This window comes from Dipodomys spectabilis, unplaced genomic scaffold, assembly GCF_019054845.1.
Source record: "Dipodomys spectabilis isolate Male_0828 unplaced genomic scaffold, ASM1905484v1 ptg000441l, whole genome shotgun sequence".
NCBI lineage: Eukaryota > Metazoa > Chordata > Mammalia > Rodentia > Heteromyidae > Dipodomys > Dipodomys spectabilis.
Window position 1 is genome coordinate 527,076 of NW_024871118.1, and position 20,785 is coordinate 547,860.

General features: G+C 37.7%; 1 pseudogene; it reads right to left on the minus strand.

Annotated features, from left to right (window-relative positions):
* Positions 1–12,760: 12,760 nt before the first annotated feature.
* Positions 12,761–12,860, minus strand: LOC122097940 (annotated as a pseudogene).
* Positions 12,861–20,785: the final 7,925 nt, after the last annotated feature.

The window sequence follows — 20,785 nt, forward strand, 5'->3', positions numbered from 1 at the left end:
TCAAGTCAGTCTAGAAAGGAACATGCTTGAGATTCTTATCCCCAGCTACACAGCACAAAGCCTTGAGCTGTGGCTGACGTGGTAAAGCACCAATCTTCAGTGTAAAAGCTAAGATATAGGCCCCAATGACAGATGCCAAGCCACAGGAACCATAAAATTTTCAAAGGAGAGAGGATGAAGGTAGGCTGAATCTGAGAATCATTGTTCAAAGCTACCCCATGCAAGAAAGTCCATGAGGCTTTCTCTGTGTATGCATCTGTGTGCTATGTTTGGCTTAAATTTATGCTGTTTTTTTCAAGGATAGAGCTTTACCACTCCGACTTTTTCAGTGATTAATTAGAGCTAAGTGTCTCATGGTATTTCCTGCTTTGGTTAGCTTTGAACCGTGATCCTCAGATTTCAGACAACTGATTCATGCTGGGCTTTGCATAAGACTCATCTCCTATTAACTACCAAGAGTTAAAAAAAACCTGGAGTTGAGCTGTGGCCCAAGATGCAAACTGGGCAGTCACATTCTAGTACAGCACCCAGGGTTTTAGTTCAAGCACAAAGAAAAAACAAATATTGCCATGAGCTATAATTTGGCTTACGTGCAAAGCCACTACTCTTGAAGAAAATGCTCTGGCATTGCATCCGCGCCCTGATATATAGCCCCAGGACCAAAACATATACAAAAGTAAAAAAAAAAAAAAAAAAAAAAAAAACAAGGAAAATTTTAACAAGATAAAGTGGAAAAAAACATATTAATATTTTAAAATGAACAATGGGTTTGTGGTTCATGTGTGTAATCAGAGCACCTCAGGAAGCTGAAATCTGAGGATCACGGTTTGAAGCCAGACTACCCAGAAAAGTACATTAGAAACTTATGTCAAATAAACAGAAAAAAAGCTAGAAGTGAAGCTGTGGTTGAATTTGTAAAACATCGTCCTTGAGTCAAAAAGCTAAGGAACAGAAGGGCACTGCTGGCTCTACATTGTAATCTCAGGAGGCTGAGATATGAAGACCATGGTGCAAATCCAGCCTTGTCAGGAAAGTTCATGAGACTCTTGTACTCCAATTAACCACCAGATAACCTGAAGTGGCTCTGTAGGTCAACTGGTAGAGCATTTGCCTTCAGTTGAAGACCATAAAGAAAGCACCCATGCCAAGTGTTCAACCCCTACCCCCCTTCAAAATAACTAAGGAACAGCAATGTGGCCCAAAGATCAGGTCTACTGGACAAAATAAAATGTACTGAGGTTAAAGGCAAGAAAGAGCTGTTTAAAAATATTAAAATAAGCTGGACACCAGTGGCTCATGCTTGCAATCCTAGCTACTCAGGAGGCTGAGATCTGAGGATCACAATTCCAAGCCAGCCCAGTCAGCAAATTCTGTGAAACTCTTATCTTTAATAAAGCACCAGAAAACTGGAAGTGGTTCTATGGCTCAAGTGATAGACTGTTTGCCTTGAGCTGAAGAGCACAGAGACAGCAACTAACACAGAATTTAAGCCCCACGAATGACCAAAAAAAAAAAAAATTAAAATGTCTGCGGTTGATTGCTCATGCCTTTAAATCCTAACTACCCAGGAGGCTGAAATCTAAGGGTTGTAGTTCAAATCCAACCCAAGCAAGAAAGTCCATGAGACTTGTTAATGTAATTACAATACTAGGGCTTGAACTTGCCCTGTTTTACACAAGGCTAGATACCGTTCTACTACCCGCAGCTTTTTGGTGATTAATTGGAGATAAGAATCTCAGACTTTGCTGCTCAGACTGGCTTCAAATCAAGATCAGATTTCAGCCTCCTTAGTTGTGCTGGGCTTTGCATGAGACTTTTCAAAAGAATGAAGCTGGAAGTTTATCTGTGGCTCAATTGGCAGAACTGAGAAAAATCTCTGAGACAGTGGCCAGTCCTTACATGCAGAAAAAAACATAAAATTTTTCTTTTTTTTTAATTTTTAATTTTTTATTGTGAACATACTGTACAGAGTGGTTACAATTACATGGGCAAGATAATGAGTACATTTCTTATCAAGCATTGTAGTCTCCTCCTTTGTTTCCCCTTCCTATCCCTTCCCATCTCCCCCACTAATCCTCCCTGCTACCCCCCCTTCCCCGAACCAAAGTTGTAAATTTCATTTTTCGATATAACGACTTGTATATCTCATTGTTGCAATGGGTCCACCTATATCCCTATTTAAACCATTTGTTTTTCCTCTTCCCCTCCACAAATTATACCGACATCAAATACAGTGAAAGCAGGAGTTATACTGTGGGGGAGGGACATACAAAGCAACAAAGAAATAATCGTATAAATGTGTTAGAAACAATCGCATGAAAAAAACATTTGAATACATATCTTCGTGTTCATTTCCCTAACATTTTCAAAAGTAAATAATAGTAGTTGTATAATATAGAAAAAAATCAAAAACCATGTCTAATATGATACAAAGGAAAACTGTTTCTTTTTAAATGTAGCAAATGAGAACATAGTATAAAGTTTCAAAATGACATGCTGAGAGTAAGGGAAAAAGGAAAAATTTAAAAATTCATGTAAATATTAAATACAAGCTGACATGACCAAAATATAATGTGATCAGAAACTTATCTCTCAGTTATCTATCACTTGCAATTACTTACAAATAATTTTCCCTCCAGTTTCAGCAGCAACCATGGAAATTTAGACATGACCTCTCTATGCAGCCTATACTGTGTAAGGGTCTTCCTGTTTTAGCCTCTTGAATTAGATCTGCAGGCATTGCCCTCATTTTAATATATGAGGTTTCCTTTAAAATTTAAAATTAATACTAAAATAATGGATTGTCTGTAAAGCATGATTAAACTAAACATCAGAGATGCACCAGAGATCCTCTGAGGGATACAATCAAAATATTAGAAAAGCACCTACCACTCAAGGTAGGTAACAGAAAGAAGATTTAGCATTTTTTGGATGTGCTGGGGATGAACACAGGGCCTCATGCTTGCTAGGCACGTATAAAATTCAGTGACATTAATTATATCCACACCATTACCTCTATTTGTGAACTATCTTGTTGATACTGATGGAATCCACACAATCATTAATAATCACCCAAATGACCTGCCCCAGAAATTTTAATCTTCCATTTTCTCTTATAAAATGGTTTAGTCAATGTTTCACATAAATAGTAGATTATTTTTTGTGTCCATCCGTGACAGATATATATTAATTGCAGCATTTTTGTGGATGTCATAATCCATTAATGCTTACCTAAAATTTTGTAAACCTGTATATATGATAGACAATCCAGGTAATTCCAGCTTCTGACTATTGTGAACTTTGCTGTTATTATTGGCATATGAGCTATTAGTTTTTTCTTTTCAGTCCTTTCGGTTACACAATGAGCAATGGAATTGCTGGGTAATGTGGTAATGCTATGTTATGTTAGAAGAATGTGTCATATTGTACCATAATTGCTATATCACTTTTCATCAGCACAGAAATGTACAAAAGGTCAATAAAATGTATTTCAAATGTATTTCAAACCTTCCACAGATGTGCCCTTAAAAATCATTTTTTTTTTTTTACTTTTTACTTGCTTTTATTTAGGCCATGCAGGCCTGGAGCTATGTAGCATTGCCCAGAGCTGAAGTGAGAACAATTCCAAATGCCACTGACCTAGCCTCCAAAAATATTTAATCTAGTAGCCATTTTCTCTAGAGATAAAATTTAGTGATTATATGCAATTTTACTCTTCTAAAATAAGGTTTTGAATTTTAAAATGACTTATATAAATGTAACACCACTGTGTACCTTCTTTTTATTAAGAAGAAAAATTATATTTATAAGAAATATAAAAGGACAAAAAAGCTTCTCAGCAGAAAATACATTACAATCACAGTCTAATTCTGACCCAAGCACATAAAATTCAATACAAAAAATAATACAATAAGAGCTCATCTAAAGTAAAATGTAGAGTAAGGCCAGGCGCAGAGGTCAAGTGGTAGAGCACTAGGTTGCCCAGCACCAGCCTCTGAATCAAAACCGCAGAATTGCCAAGGGATAAAATAAAGTATTGAAAGTTAAGGAAACATGCAGATAAAATATGATGGACAACAAAGAAGGACACACCTGTAATCACAAAACTTGGGAGACTAAGCAGTAGAATTATGAAATTAAGATCAGACTTGGCTACATAATGAGACTGCATCTTAAATAACATAGAATAAAATAAATCAAACAAAAATTTTAATGACTAGTGTGTAGTTTAGGTGTAATTAAAGTAGTTTTGTATGCACAAAAATTACATGCTTTGATAACTACAACTTTCAGTTTACACTGCAGTACAAGGTGCTCAGTGGCTGGAATCCCTCCTGAGGAAATCTATGGCAGTTGATGCACTTCTATTCTTGGCTGGACTGAGGGTTTCTAGGCAAACAGTGTTTTGATCTCAATTCGTGGTTCCTACTTACAACTCTTTTTTTTAGTACACCACTTACAAATCTCTCCCATCTCAATAACAGGGCCTTCTGGCTTTCAAGTTAAGTTATCTTTGATATCTCTTAGGGTTCTCCTCCCCTTTGTCTGGAACTGCTCTGTTCCTGGGCCCACATTCAGCAGCTTATTCTGAGAAGAGTTGTAACTAAATGCTAGCCATCTCTATCCATTGCCATCTCCACCTCAAATTAGTCTTTGGTATCAGTATGAGTCTGGTCAGAGGATAGAGCCAGCCTGGGCTGGCTTTGAACCATGATCCTCAGACCTCAGCCTCTTGAATAGTTAGGATCACAGGAGTGAGCTACTGGCACCAGGCCACCATTTCTTTCTTCCAGGAAAATTTAGGGGGGTGGAATAGCACAGCAGCACATACATTTGATAGCAATTGCCCCAGGGTGAACCAGAATCTCAGATAAAACCACTGACTTTGATATTGCCTTCGGTATCCAACAGGATATTGTTGGAATTAAGGTCTCAGTGTGATTCTGTTCTGGTGTGGGTAGTGAACAGCACTTACAATTTGTGTGAAGAGCCTCTTGGTTTCATCCTCTTATAGGCGGCAGGATTTTGAGATTCCCCCCAGAAGGTATCCCCTAGTGGCCAGTTCCATTGATGAGATACATATACTCTTCCTTCTCCATCACCTGGTATAATCTGATGGTGTGTTTGTGCCATACCTTCTTAAAAATGTCCACTTCATTCTTTAACTGATGACTGGAGGACTCTCGCTGTAATGCCATGGTTGCAGGACCTCCTCCCGCCCCCCCCCCCCGCCCCGCAAGAAAACCACTGAGAGTCAGACTCTACAGCTGTTTTATTTAATCGGGCTGCAGCTTGGGCATCGTCCTACACTCTGACACAGGGGAGCCTAGGAGGAGAGCCCTGAGCTAAGGATTTGCAGGTCTTATAAAGGCACACAATCAACCAAGTGTTTGGATTACCATCACATATTGCTTTGCTAGACAGAAACAAGCAACAAGTGGTCACTGTCTGAAACTTTAGCCTTTCAAACCCCCCCCCCCCCCCCACCGCTTGATTTATGGTCCTGAGCCATAATCTTGTGGCTCTGGCCTAAAACTAAACTTCAACAGCTCTTGATCTTGAACGAGTATACCAATAACAATCAGTCCATTTATCTTTTCTTGAGGCATATGCGGAGTGGTTGGGTAGGATGCTTGGAGACTTCCCATGTTTCCTGATGGTCATCCAGGGCAAAGGGGTCAGCTGGTCTGGCATGGGAGCAGTGGATCCAAGCAGCAATGCTGTCCACCTTAAGGGCAGTGGGTGTAGCCAGTAGCACCATGTAAGGTCCCTTCAATTGTGTTTCCTGAGATCGCAAATTGTGCCTTCGAACAAACACCCAGTCCCCTGGTTTAAACAAATGTGGGATAGGAATAGAAGCAGAATCATATAATGCTCTAAGTTGGGGCCACATACTCTTATGCACCAGCTGTAAATAGTCAAGCTTACACAGAAATTCAGTATCATCCAAATCAGCAAGCAATTAAGGACAAGCCGATAGGGTGAATTTCTTATTCTAAACAAGGCAAAAGGAAGGAGCAATACCCAGTCTACACAAGTCTCCAAGGCCAATTTAGTTAAGGTCTTTTATAGAGTCTGATTCATACCTGCCCTGAACTCTGGGGTCTATAAGCACAGTACAATTTCCAATCTGTCCCCAATGCCGGAGCTATTCGCTGACTTAATTTTGAGACAAAGGCTGGTCCATTGTCTGGCCCATTGGGTGATGGGAAGCCATACCTGGATAGAATTTCTTCTTAGCCACAACATTTGTGTTCTCATGCTTTGTTGGGTAGGCTTCAACCCATACTGAAAAGGTTTCTACAAAAACTAGCAAATTTTTATATCCAAATTTTCCACTTTTAATTTCTGTGAAGTCTATTTCCCAATACACACCTGGCCTATCTCCATGGAGGCGAGCTCCTTTTATAACTGGCTGATTGGAGGCATTGGTGAGCTGACAGGCTTTACAATTTTTAACAATGTCCTCAAGAGTTGATTCCCTTGCCTAATTTTTACTTCTGAGTGTCAGAGCAAGTCCTGCATTCTACAGGTTCCCATGTGAGAGACCCGATGGATTCTCTTAAGAATCCCCTTGCCCAATCTTTGTGGCAAGGTAAGTTTCCCCTCACCAGTTTTCCACCAGTCTTTGTTTCCTTCTCTGCCAGGGGGTTTATAGGCCTTGGGAATTTTCTTTATCCACTCCAAGTCTTCTTGGGAGTACTGAGGCTCAGGAGGCAAACTCATGGCCATGGGTCTACTAGAGTCAGTACTTATGCTCTGGGCTGGAGGGCCACCTCCTTAGCTGCCTGATCAGCCAAGTTATTTCCTTTGGTTATTGAATCAGTTCCCTTTTGATAGCCAGGGTAGTACATAATGGCAATATTTGCTGTTTCCCATAAGGCCTGGATGAGGCTTAAAATTTCTTATTTGTTTTTAATAGTCTTTCCCTCAGCTGTCAACAGCCCCCTCTCATGGCTCCATGGACATGCACGGTGGCAAAAGCATACTGACTGTCTATGTAAATGTTTAGTCTCTTCCCTTTTCCCATATGTAGGGCTTTTGTTAGTGCCACTAGCTCTGCTCTTTGTGCAGATGTTCTCTGGTGGAGTGCTTCTACCCAAACTATCACAGTGTCCATGGTGACTGCTGGGCCCGTGTACCTTTTTCCATCTCAAATGAAACTGCTGCCATCTGTGAACCAGGTATGCTCAGCATGAGATAGTGGTGAGTCCAACAAATCTGGCCTCTTTTCCTTGGTCCGGTTTCTCTTTTCATGCTCCATTTTACGTTCTCTGTCCTTCCTTTCCTGTCTTTGCTCCTCTGTGTCTCTTATTGTAAACCTTTCCTGCTGTGGCTACTAGATCCCTAATTATAGACTTTTCACCAAGGCTGTCTAGAGCCTGCAACTTTATGTCTGGTGCAGCTTGATTTATATAGGCAAACATAATCATCTGAGCCGACTTCTGGGTCTCAAGATCATATGGAGTATATTGACTAAAAGCTTCCAAGAGCCACTCAAGATATGCTGCTGGACTTTCACTTACTCCCTGTCTTACATCATAAACCTTGGCCATGTTAGTAGGTGGGCAAGCCGCAGCCTTGAGACCTGCCAACAGAGCCTGGTGGTACATGAGGAGACGGTCCCTACCTTCAACTGTCTTGTAGTCCCATGTTGGTCGGATCTCAGGAAAATAGGCAGCGATCAGGGAAGGATCCGTGATGGGCATTCCTGTGGGGCCACGGATATGTTTCTGGGCCGCCTCTCAGATATGGTCTCTCTTCAGTGGTAAAAAGAACTTGCAAAAGCTGACTGCAATCATCCCAAGTGGGCTGATGAGTAAAGAGAATAGTTTCAAGCAAATGAATTAAATCCTGGGGTTTCTCAGAAAAGGGGGCGTTTTGTATGCACCAATTGTATAGAGCACTGGTAGAAAATGGGCACTATTGGGTTGCTGTTGACAACCACATCCACAGTACCTATGGCACGTAGGGATAAAAACAGCTGCATTAGATGGGGGGTTGATCCCACTGCGGGGTTGCCTGGCCCCTCAGAAACTTGAAGGGCAGGTGCCAAGTGTTCTATAGCTCCCCCCTACTCTTGATCATTCTCAGGTTCTGCAAAAGGAATCTGGGAAGTGGAGTATGGGGGAGGAAACATTTCTTCTTCCAAGTTATCTCCCTGAAAAACCAGGGGTACACTTTCTTTTCCTCTTTCTTAGTATCTTTTTGTAAGTCTAGGGGGCTAGAGGGAGTGTTGCCCATGGTTTCCAGTCCTGTCAGTCATACAGTACAAAAAACAATAAACAGTACAAACAAAACACATGCAAGCCTGACAGTTACAAAAAAAATGCTTACAAAGTGGAGATCTCCCAAATTGGTCCACTGACTCCTGTCATGGCGGCTTCCATACCCATGCCCCACAGCAGAAGGAGCAGACCCACAGTGGGCGAGTTGGGCCTCGGTTAGAAGGCTCTCTTGGTCAGTTCCGGCCCAACACCAAACCAACCCTCACCCCACAATTCACACGGTGGGGTTCCAAGGACACCCCCCCCCCCTGCCCCACACAGCAGGGTTCCAAGGACCCCTGCCCCACACGGTGGGATTCCAAGTACCCCCGCCCCAGACGGTGGGGTTCCAAGGACCCCCCTCCACATGGTGGGGTTCCAAGAACCCCTGCTCCACACAGCAGGGTTATCCCCTCCCCACAAGAGGATATGGGACGTCTCCCAGTTCCTCCAGTGTTGTTGTGCAAGTGGGTCCACTTTGACAACCCTTTACGAATTGGAGGGGCCATCCTCACAAGAGAAAATGAAAGTAAAACAGACAAACGAGAGGACAAGACAAATGAACAATGACAGTGCTGTTTTACCTTTGGAGTCTGAGGTCTGAGGGGTCTTTGGGGGGTATCCCGGACCAGCCCCCAATAATATGTTATGCCATGGTTGCAGGAACCCCCTTCCCCCCCGCAAAAAGACCACCGAAAGTCAGACTCTACAGCTGTTTTATTTAAACGTGCTGCAGCTTGGGCCTCGTCCTACATTTCGGTACAGCGGAGCCTAGGAGGAGAACCCTGAGCTAAGGATTTGCAAGTCTTATAAAGGCACACAATCAACCAGGTGTTTGGATTACCACCACGTGTTGCTTTGCTAGACAGAAACAAGCAACAAGTGGTCACTGCCTCAAACCTTAACCTTTCATCCCTTCAGGAGTATTTTAACTGCCACTTCCATGTGTGTGAGGTGGGGATAGCCAGCTTCACTTGTTCCTTGGTACCATGGTCAATGAGCTCTTTCATCTGGTATTGATTGATGATCTCTTCATTCAAGGATACGGAGGATGATTCTTTGTATTCTTCCATCCTTCTGCTATGATGGCAGGTAGCAAGTCTACCTAAAATTAACTAAATAAAATAATGGAAACACAGAAAAAATAAAAAGAAATACCAAAACCAAACGACAACTCACACCCCCTCCCCAAATCAGAAAAATCATGAATTTTGCTTTGAGTCAGTCCAGCGTGACACCAATCAAGAGTTCCTAGAGGTGTTAACTGACATAGGTTGGAGCACAGTGGCTTCCTATATAGACTGCATGACCTCTCAAAACGGAGCTATCACAGCCCATCATAATGACATCATAGAAGAAATGGACCAATCAGAGTCTGGGCCAGTGAAGTCAGAGAAAAAGTGGACCAATCATAGCTTGCCAGCATTGATACTCTAGCCCATAAGCTTCAAAGACTGTTGCTAAGGACTCCATGTGGGTTGAGGTTGCTCTGGTCATTGTTATGCCATTCCTGAAACTACTAGGACAGTGGTCAAAGTCCTCTGTTCTTGTAGAGGACTCCTGAATCTCATAAATTGCTTCTGTGGAGACACTGGCCAATAGCCTCCATGCTTGATGGCCACCTTATCCTATATTTTTTCCAGCAATGACATGGCAAGAAGACCTCCGTCCGTCCTTCTCAAGGACAGCTCTCCTACAATTTGCTTCTGATGGGAGAAGGCCCAGGCTGTCTTTGAGCCACAATCCTCACAATTCACCTTCCTGAGTAGTTAAGATTATATGCCTGAGCAATCGTTAGGTACTTAGCTCATCTCTCACACTTGGGGGAAGTATATATGTTTGATAGAAAGGTTGGTATTAGATATGTCCTTTTAACACCTTAAATGTGTTGCCCTTGCTGTCTAATATTTAATCTAGTGTCTGATTAGAAATTTGTCATAATATGATTGAAGATCCCTTGTTTGGTTTATTTTTAATTTCAATTTAATTTTATTGTAAAGGTAATGTACAGAGGGGTTACAGTTACATAAATAAGTACATTTCTTATGGAAGGAACATTGTTATCTCTTCCATCGATTTTTTTTTGTATGCTCTAAAAAAGAACTACTGATGCTTTTGCTGTTGCTATTGATCAATGGGTACTTTTGCTTTCTTTGTTCATGCATTTTTATAAGAAAATTTATATGCAGAGGGTTTACAGTTACTTAAGTCATCTAAAGAGTACACTTCATTTAATTTTCTAAATTTCAAATTTTGAACTTAAATATTTTCTTCTGTTTCTTTAGGGTAATTCTTTTTTCAGATTTGTAGGACTAGTTAATATAATTTTGCATGATTTTTACACATGTAAATTATTCAGACACATATATTTTGTTTTTAAAATATTTATAATGTGAATATTTAAACATTATTTTTTTGAATTTTTTTCCTGAGGTAATCACAAGTCATATATATGTCTAATTACTTTAAAAAATACTCTTACTGCTTGGTACCAGGGGCTCCCACCTCTACTCGTAACTACTGAGGAGGCTTAAGAATAGAACCAGGCCGAAAGTTTAGTGGACCTCCTTCTCAATCTATAGCTGGGTGCATTGGATCATTTCTACCACACTGCACTATCTACAGGCTAAGATTGGAAGGACTGTGGAATCCAGGCCAGCCAAGATAGGAAGTTAGACAAGTTGGTCTGCAACTCTGATGCCATTGATGATGGGAAGGCTAAAAGGACAGATCAGGTGCATGTTCTTGTGGAAAGGGAACCCCTATCCTAAAATTAACCACTGATATGACGCCTGCCTAGCAAGAGCAATAACTCAAGTCGAAATCCCCACAGTTTCCCACAACCAAAATAAGTATATACATTAACATACAAAAACTTAGTAGAATCTGTTCTTTGCTCTAATATCAGCTTTATCTGATTATCATATGATGTGACAGAATAGGTTCTTTATTAAACTTAAGATATATTTTAAAAGACCTAGAAAATTCTTTCTCAATTATTAAGTGCAAATGTATGGCAAATTGTCTCATTTCTTACATATTTGAATATCACTATAAATTCAGCTTATGATTATTATGAATAGTAACATATTCTGATTAATTACTTTACTTTGTAACAGTTTTTAAACTTTTTGCTTCTCTACTGAAGTTTAATTATTAAACCAACGTCAACTACTGGGGAAATACATGGACATCTCATTCCAACTGGTACTCAAAGTCTCTGGTTAGGCAATTCTGATGAAGACAAGGAAGAAGATGAAAAAGTGAGGAATGGTATCATTTGTAAGAAAAAAATGCAGAAGGATCCAAGCAAATTTCTTCTTTGGGCTGCTGAAATTAATCGGCTTTCTACAGTGTGGCGAAAACTTTCCAAAAAGCCACTCGTGTGAATACTAGGGATGATGATGAGTACACTGCTCTTCATCAGGAAACCTACAGTTGACACTGAGACATTGTCCATGAGTTGGTGGCTCGAGGCAGATATTCATGCAATAACTGTGAATGGCTGGACACCCCTGCACAGTGCTTATACGTGGAATAATACCAGTGTGGCTTCTTTCTTACTTCATCATGATGCAGATACCAATGTCTAAACGAAAGGCCTCTTGACCTCCTTGCATCTTGCTGCTGGGAATAGAAACAGCAAAGATACGTTTGATCTCCTTCTTTTGAACCATTATTTTAAACCAGGTCTGAAGAACAACTTGGAAGAAACTGCATTTGATACTGCCAAAAGATAAGTATGTATGACTACCTCTTTGAAGTTATGAAAGGCTATACAAATTGTTCTCCTATGTCTTAATGATTTGGTTAAGTTACTTAAATTTAAAAAATGCCAGTCCATCCTTTGTCTCTGTACAAAATATTTTCACAATACAAAGCAACAGCAATATCTTACTTTAAAAATTCATGGATTCCATGGTATTCTTCCAAATGAATTGCCTGACTTTGATGTCAAAATATATTCAAGAGTTGTTTGTATACATCTATAATGATTTCTGTAGAGCTTGTGATTTTTAAAATCAGAAATAATTATACCATATCTGTTGAAATGAGTAGTACAGAACCTGAAGATATTTCTGGTGCTTGTCTGAAGAAAGTATATTTTAACATATTCTGTATTCTGTTTGTAAGATGTCCAAATCTATTACATTCTCTCCTAGATATAATACTTTGAATACTACATTGTTATATATTATATAAATTCATAAATAAATGTGTCCTTACAGATTGCATTCCATATAAAAACAGTTTAAGATTCTTTTTTCTCCTAGGTCCTTATAGTATTTTATTTCTTTGGGATAAAATTAAAATGTTATCTAATTTCAAAAATTTTGTAAAGGTTATGCTATGTAAAGACCTTTCTAAGGTGAAGATTTAATACACTGATATCAAACTAACTTTTAATTATATGAATCACATATGTTGTTAAACTTGTATTTTTGTAATCAACTTTTTAATAACTGTTTGTCATTTCTACCAACTGAAGAATGAAAAATATGGAATAATTCGCATATTTTCATATCATCCTTGTCCAAGTGGCATGTTAATCTCTATATTGTTGTAATTTATGTATATGTGCTGCCGAAGCATGTAGTATCCTGTAAATTTAAGTAGTTAATGATGCAGTCTCTATACAGGCATATATCCTTGGTTGTCTATTTGTAACAAGGAAACCTTATTGTTACTAGCAATGCTATTGATCTTATTTCTCTGAAATTCTGTGTATAGTGGAAAAAACATATTGTTCGGTAGATAGCTCACACTTGCATTTTTTTGCCAATGACTATTTTAAGTCTTTTTCATTTTAAATTTGATCATACTTTGAAGCCTTTATAGCTAGGTTCAAAGAGATGGCTTTTCAAGTACTTATTTATCAACTGAGTTAGCTTTGTGGAGCTAATGGATTCAAAGTAAGCCTTGCTGAAGAGCTACTTCTAAACTTTTGCAGCTTAAAATTTCCCAAATGAGGTCTTACTGGCACAAATGTCTACTGACCCTTTACCCTTCTTCCATGTAGTAACAGACCAAACAGAATATCTTACCCTGACAGCAAAGATTATCTTACTGGAACAAAACTAATCTTAGTTACAAGGGATCATAGAGAAATAAACAGTTCTGACTAGAAAGTATTTTATCAAAATGTAGTTGTTTATTACACCTACCATTTCAAAAATAGCTAAAGCCAAGAAGGTGAAAAAAAATGTTCTTATGCATTATTGTCCTGACCTGTCTACCATCCAACCAGATAGGAACATACACTACTGAATTTCTATCACCAAATATTTCCATAGATGCAGGAGAAGTCCATATTTTTCTCCTTGATATTAGGCCTTACATTGGTAATGTTTTAGTCACAGTGTTTCCTCTTGCCTCTAGGCTGTAAATCTACAAATGGTAAAGCTTTAGGTCTAACTCTACCAAACTCTGAGGTAGAGATAATGGAATAATACTGTAAAACAGAGTTGCCTTTGATACCTTAACCACAACAGAACAATGAAAAACATTTCCTTATATTACATATAGTTATATATTTTGTATTTATATGTGCTAATTTTATGTTTCACACAATGAAACTTACTAGAATTAATCGATAATTTGACAAATAAATTGATATTTATTATAATAAATAGATTGGAATATAAATAATTAGGTTTAGAATATATATTAGAATATAAGAAGTATCAGTGCAATGTCTTCGGTATAAACTTGTGATACCTTCCAAGTGTTCTTAGTCTACTGAATTCACATGGTAAAAAAAAATGTTGTTTTCCTCTAATCTGCAAGGGATTTTACTCTGCTGCTCTGTATATTGTTTTAACTCGCTGGACCAAGAATGGTTTTCTCCATATTTCTGATCATACCCAAATTTTGCTGATATGATGTCCAAAGGGTATTATTATTCTACAGGACCCACGCGTCCTAGGATCCCAGGTTCCAGTTATCTGCATCATCAGATAACAAGGGCAAGTCTTCTCACCTAGGCCCATGCAACATGCCAACAGAAAGTAATTGAAGACTCATCTTAACTTCTCATTTCCTATAATAATTTAGGGCCCCAATTACACAGGGTTTAGCAGTAAGCAATTGTGAAATGCAAGGCAACTTAAAATGAAAGATGAGATCACAAAATCTGAGAGAAACTACTGTAATTCACACTTTCAATTTACAGATGACCAGCCCATATGAGTGAACAAGATCACAAATGTCACAAGAATATCTTTAATACCCCTCTCCTAATGATTAATGAAAGATTTAAGTCCAGTATAAGTAGGACAAAAAATAGTTCCTGGAAGGATAAAATCCATAATTTGTCTACCAAGGCTCGGAAAACTTGAATTAGAAGTCAAATAGAATTCAGAAAAACATTAATTGAGAAGATCCTTAGTGCTTCAAAACACTGGTACTTCAGTAAAACTTGGTTATGTAGTATAAAAAGGTTGTCATTCTCAAATCAATGGTAACCTATATTTAATCTCCTGAAAATATATTCCTTTTAAAATAATTTTTTTAGGGGGTCCAGGCGTGGGGCTTGATCTCGTGGCCTAGGCGCTGTCCCTCAGCTCTTCAGCTTAAGGCTAGCACTCTACCACTTGAGCCACAGCACAACTTCCAGATGTTTTTTCTTTTTGTTTTTTTTTCTTTTTGGTTTTTTCTTTTTGATTTTAAAAGATCACAAATATTTGCCTTATCATGTTGTTTGATATTTTCCTTAAGAAATATGACTTCAAGTCTTGAATATGGGTACTCATCAGAGATGTGACAAACATAAAATCTGTCTTCTATTTCTATCATATTCCTCCACAGTAATAAATTTTAGTTTTCTTCTTTTCCCAAAAGTTATAGGTAGTAGAAAATATTATCCCATGTAAAATAAAATAATCACAAACCATTGTACAAAGCCATTTATAAAAACTGCTAGTTAGCCAAACATTCTAAGCCATTTTTAAACTTTCTTGTTGACTAAAGATTAATCTTCCAAATGGATAAGAATAAAATCAGGTCTAGGTCCTTCACATCTCCAGTCTTTCAAATTGTTATTGCAGATGAATTAATTATGGAAATATAAGCTGATATCAGTTCAAGTATATGCAGGTTTGAAATGCCATGGAATGTATATAAACCTGTCAAAGTATGAACAGACAGTTTAACAGAATGACTATAAAGAAGTTGAAACCAGAGAAGAATATTAGTAAAAACATAGAATGAATGAAAAAATAAAAAGTGTCAAGTACAACTAGAACACTCAATGTACATATGTGATAAAGGAAGTGGTAAATCTGAAATAAATCTTGGAGAAGGGGTTGGTTGAGAATGATAGAAGGAGTGACTCTGATCCAGGAGCACTGGACAATTACATGGACATATTTAATTGTAACACACTACCACAACCTTTTGAAATTCAGTTAAAAACACAACAAAAACCAAACACACAAATGTCACAACCAAACAGCAATCTCTAGAGAGTATGAATATGACCTCTCAAAATTTTAAATAGTTAATCAAAGGCAGTATGGGAAAAGCAAACCGACTGTTCAAAGAGGGCAGTTTGGGGTAGGGGAGAATTTTGAACAGATTTAAATAGATTGTCTAAGGTTATAAATCACCTACATCTGCAGCAAATATTTTCTAATGGGAGATCTCTTTGTCTGAACTGGATATTCCAGTCCTGAGATACACTTGATAGCTGGTGAATATAGAATGGAAGAAACAAGATCAAAACTCATTACTCCATTGGAGAGAAAACAGTCCTCTATGTTTTCTCTCATCTCTCTTTACTACTCTTTTTCATACTTTTCAGTCAAGTGATTTTGAATTATGTCTTTCCTTCTTTGTTCTGGCAAAGTAATCGGTCAATGTAATTCACTAAAGATTATTTGCCATTTTTTCTATTATGCTGTTTACTTGTCCAAGCGAGTCCATTAAACTTCCCTCTTGCATTTGGTTGCCACGAAAACCCAACATCTATGATAATGAGGACAAACTCTCATGTAAAACATTGTCTCCAAAAAACCAATCCAAGAAGCTGTGATCACAAATATTTAGCTATACGTTTTTGTTCTTTTACCTTGAAAGTCTTCTTGTGTCTAAAGTGCCCACAAAAATAAGTACTCCACCGCTTTTTGGTTCAATTACTTCTAACCTTAAAGATATAGTTTGCTAACAAGATGCTTAGAGGAAACCGAAGAATACTCCACTTTTATCTTCTCACTTAAGACTCTCGTTAGATACCATATCAGGAACAGTGAAGTTATTCTTTGCAAAATTACTTCAATAGATTATTTTTCTCTTGGTCTTGCATTTGCTTAACAAGATGTATCGAGGGGCTGGGAAGTTGGCTCAGTGGTAGGGTACTTGCCTTGCATGCTCGAGGCCCTGGGTTCGATTCCTCAGCACCACATAAGAAAAAAAGCTGAAAGTGGCGCTGTGGCTCATGTGGTAGAGTGCTAGCCTTGAGCTGAAGAGCTGAGGGGCAGCGCCCAGGCCCAGAGTTCAGGCCCCACGACCAGACCCCCCAAAAAAACAAAAAACAAAGAAACAAGATGTATGCAGAAGAAGAGTTAAATCACCCATACCTTGGATGACAGTGTCTGTTACAAAGGACAATACTTCAATGTCCTATTTCAATGTCCTCCTCTTAGCTCTTACCTGATTTCCAATTAATCACAGCTGCTTGGCTTAAAGTCTAGAGAAGTGGAAGGATTATAAGGCCTCCCCCACTGCTATGTCTTCATGGTTTCTCTTTTAAAACTGTTTTATTTGGATGTGGAATTTATTTTTATGTCTTCATTCGATCATTCAATGATCATTGAAGTGAGCCAAATAGGCTCTGTAAAACCACTTTAGGTAGCAAAAATATTAAGACAATCTATTTAAAAAAGTTTTGGCCTCCCTCCACTGCCGAAGCCAATACGCTTAGCTAGGGCTTCTAAGAACACTGTTTTCTTACTTTTTCCATTTGCTCTTCTTTTCTGATCCCAAAACTTTTTGGCTCATGTAATAAGAGAAGTCTTCATTGTCTCATGTTAATAATGATATTATATTTTTGAGCCACTTAGAAATGTGAAATCATTGGTTTGAAGTATCCAATCAGATTTTTTTCTGTTTCAGTGCTTTATGTGCAAAGACATGGTAGAAAGTATTATAAACAGAAAAGTGTAAACCCAATACCTTCTTTCATTGTAGAGGGCACTTTCTCCCTAAATAGTTTGACCCCAATTATCTTTTTCAGAGGATTACTGTTTGGTAAGTAAAGGTCAAATCACAATTTTGATGTCTTTTTTTAAAGAACTTTGAATTTAAATTCCACTACAACCTTGTTTCACACAGTAAGAGTATATTTCTTGGGTAAGGACAATTCTCAAGGTTACCTACAGGATTTACAGCAAGGTTTGTGAGGTTTTTTTGTTTAGTGTGAAAAAGAGCCATCTTCACCCACATTGCTCCCTCTGAGCTAAGTCTCCACGGATTTCTTTGCATGAAAGCCTATTCTCCCAGGCAGTTTAAAAAAATTTTTAATAGGCTAACTTGTTAAAAAGTTTGAACAATTAAAATTTACCTGTCATAACTTTAAAACTCTTTTGAAATTCCTTTAACAGAATCCTAATTCCACCTTTACCATCAAAAATAGTTAACATGTTGTTTTCATGATATCATGTCCATGCAACTATTATTTTCCAGGGCCTTTGTTATGCTATATATATGACCATATATGCTGATGCTAAGCAAAATGAAATCCAAGATATGGAAACAGAGATTTTTATTTGCGGTTGTTGTTTTTAATGTACTATGTGATTTCTATTTTCTTTTGGCATTTTTCCCTATGGTTTATTCCCTGCTGTATTTGATTTTGATACCCTGTGTATTGGTATACATTTACCTTAATTAGGGAAAGGAATAGGAACAACAAAGTGGCGAGAAACAAGACAAAGGGCAAACCAATGCAATAGAAATGCTCACAAGACAATATGATGGAAATGTACATTACAACTTGTGAGGGGTATTGTGGTGAAGGAAAACTGTGAGAAAAATGAGAAAGGGGATAACAAGTTTGAAAAATTATGTATTCACTACTTTACAATTTCTGTAACTCCACTATACATAACTTTGACAAGAAAATTAAATTAAATAAATAAGCTACATGAAATAAAATTTCACTGTATTGGTATAGTAGATATTATTATTTTAGTAACTTTTAAAAATCAATACTCTTTGGCATTAAATATGAATTAATTACCCCTTTTGAATCAGAGGGCCATCAACTTGAATGTTATCTAACTAGACAATATTTTCACAATATACTTGCCAATATTTTGAAAAAAGAATAAATTTAAACTTTCTCATACTAAAACAGAAAACAGTTTCAATCTATGGAAACCCATAACTTTTAAAAGTAAGTAAGTTGTTAAGAGGACAGAATATATGTGTTCTTCAAAATTCCTATGACTAATAACTACTCATTTTCAAATTCTGAACATTCCTACCTGAGAGCTTCAAAACAGTACCTGTTTGCATGTTATGTAATTCTGCAATAGATTCATATTCCAATGGGTTGCTACAGATTGAGAAGTAAACAGAAAAATAGCCACATTCTAGTAAAGGATAAAACTATGAGGCATCTGTAATAATCAATTCTTCAAGAGTAAGCAATTGTTTATCAGAGTAAGCTATTATTTCTATGACCATTAATCCGAAGATTTATGCCATAAAGTCATCCTAGCCCAACAGTTTCCAAGGTGTAGGGTGCACCTCAAAGTTCCCTTAACTTACATCACGAATAGCTTATGTCTATTGTGAAAAAATACTACACCTCTGCTAATGTGATGCCTTCCATGTTCTCGAAAGAATACCACAATAAACTGGGTTGCATCATTTTCCCCCACTGGTATTCTTGAGATCAGAACATTTGCAAATATTATTCATATTTATACTTTTTTAACTACCATAGATATTCAGGATGCTAAGAGCGCAATGTTACAGTTCAAAGCCCACCCAGGCAGGAAGGTTCCTTAGATGTTTATCTCCAATAAACTTCTCAGCAAAAGCCAGACAGAAGTGGCACTGAGATTGAAGTGGTAGGGCAAAAGCCTTGAGCATAAACAGGCTCAGAGACAGTGTTCAGGCCCAGAGTTCAAGCATTAGGACAAACCAATAAAACAAAAACAAAAATGAAAACAAACCCCAAACCTAGCATTTTTCTCATTGTATACAGAGGCACGTAATTAAGGAAATTGCTTCCTGTGTTACATAAGTGGAAGAAAGAAGATGTCACACAATTATTCTCCTCATACTATGTTATACCAAAGCCTCAAAAAATTGCTTTTTCTAAATTTATAAATTAATATCATCCATTTCTTGGCAACTCTGTTTACATTATTCACACTATCATTTTATACATGAATTGTTGGAATTATCTATTAACTAATTTCTAATTATATCTCTCATGAAAGAATATTCTAGGCAAGTAGACTGCAAGAATCATTTGTGAATTTGTCAATTAAACCCTCTATTTAAAAATAATTTGGGGGCTGGGAAGGTGGCTCAGTGGTAGACTGCTTGCCTTACATGCATGAGGTCCTGGGTTCGATTCCTTGGCACCACATAAGAAAAAAACCCGCAAGTGGTGCTGTGGCTCAAGTGGTAGAGCACTAGCCTTGAGCTGAATAGCTGAGGAACAGTGTGCAGCCCCAGAGTTCAGGCCACACGAATGACAAAAAAAGAAAAGAATTTTGTAGTATCCAATAGAATATGAAATTACAAACAAAACCAAAATATTTATTTTAAATCTCAATTCTAATTTAGCAACATTTACAAAGTCCTACATTAGACAAACTTTGCTATTTCTCCGGCTTAAGCTTTTGTAATCCTTCATCATTTCTTTGGAATCCAACAGAATGATGATTACTTACTTTCTCAAATTTTGGAAGGTATTCATGAGTCATTTTGCATCTAAGAGTATTCTGTAATGGAGAGAGAATTTAAAACACAAGTGAGGATTATATATGAGTTGCATTTCAATAGGTAACTTGACTTCTCAAAAAATGACAAAATTAGCCCAACCATCCAACTGTGTATTCCTTTCTTGTTTGGTTTGTTTTATTAAGACAAAATTATACTACCTAGTCCAGGGAAGGTATCACTATGTAATTCCATTCTCTAATCTTCTGTTTTAGTCTGAGTGCTAGAATTCTAGGCTTATATTACATTGCCCTGCCATTGTTTCTTGTTTTATTTAATCTATATACAGATTAGAAATTCTGAATTTCTCCAGTGATATTACCCACTACACTGCTCAGACTGTTCCTGTACTATTTTCAAACATTTTCTAACATTTGACACAGGATATGAACATTTTCAGATGCACCTGCAGGGTCTCTGATTCATTCCTCAATGTGTCCGATACCTTTAATAATGATTACTTGACTCTCTTAATATCTCTGGTCCCTACCTATGTAATATTCTCAAACATTTTTGAAAAAAGTAACTTGAGGACTTTCTAATATTAAAAATTATCAGAT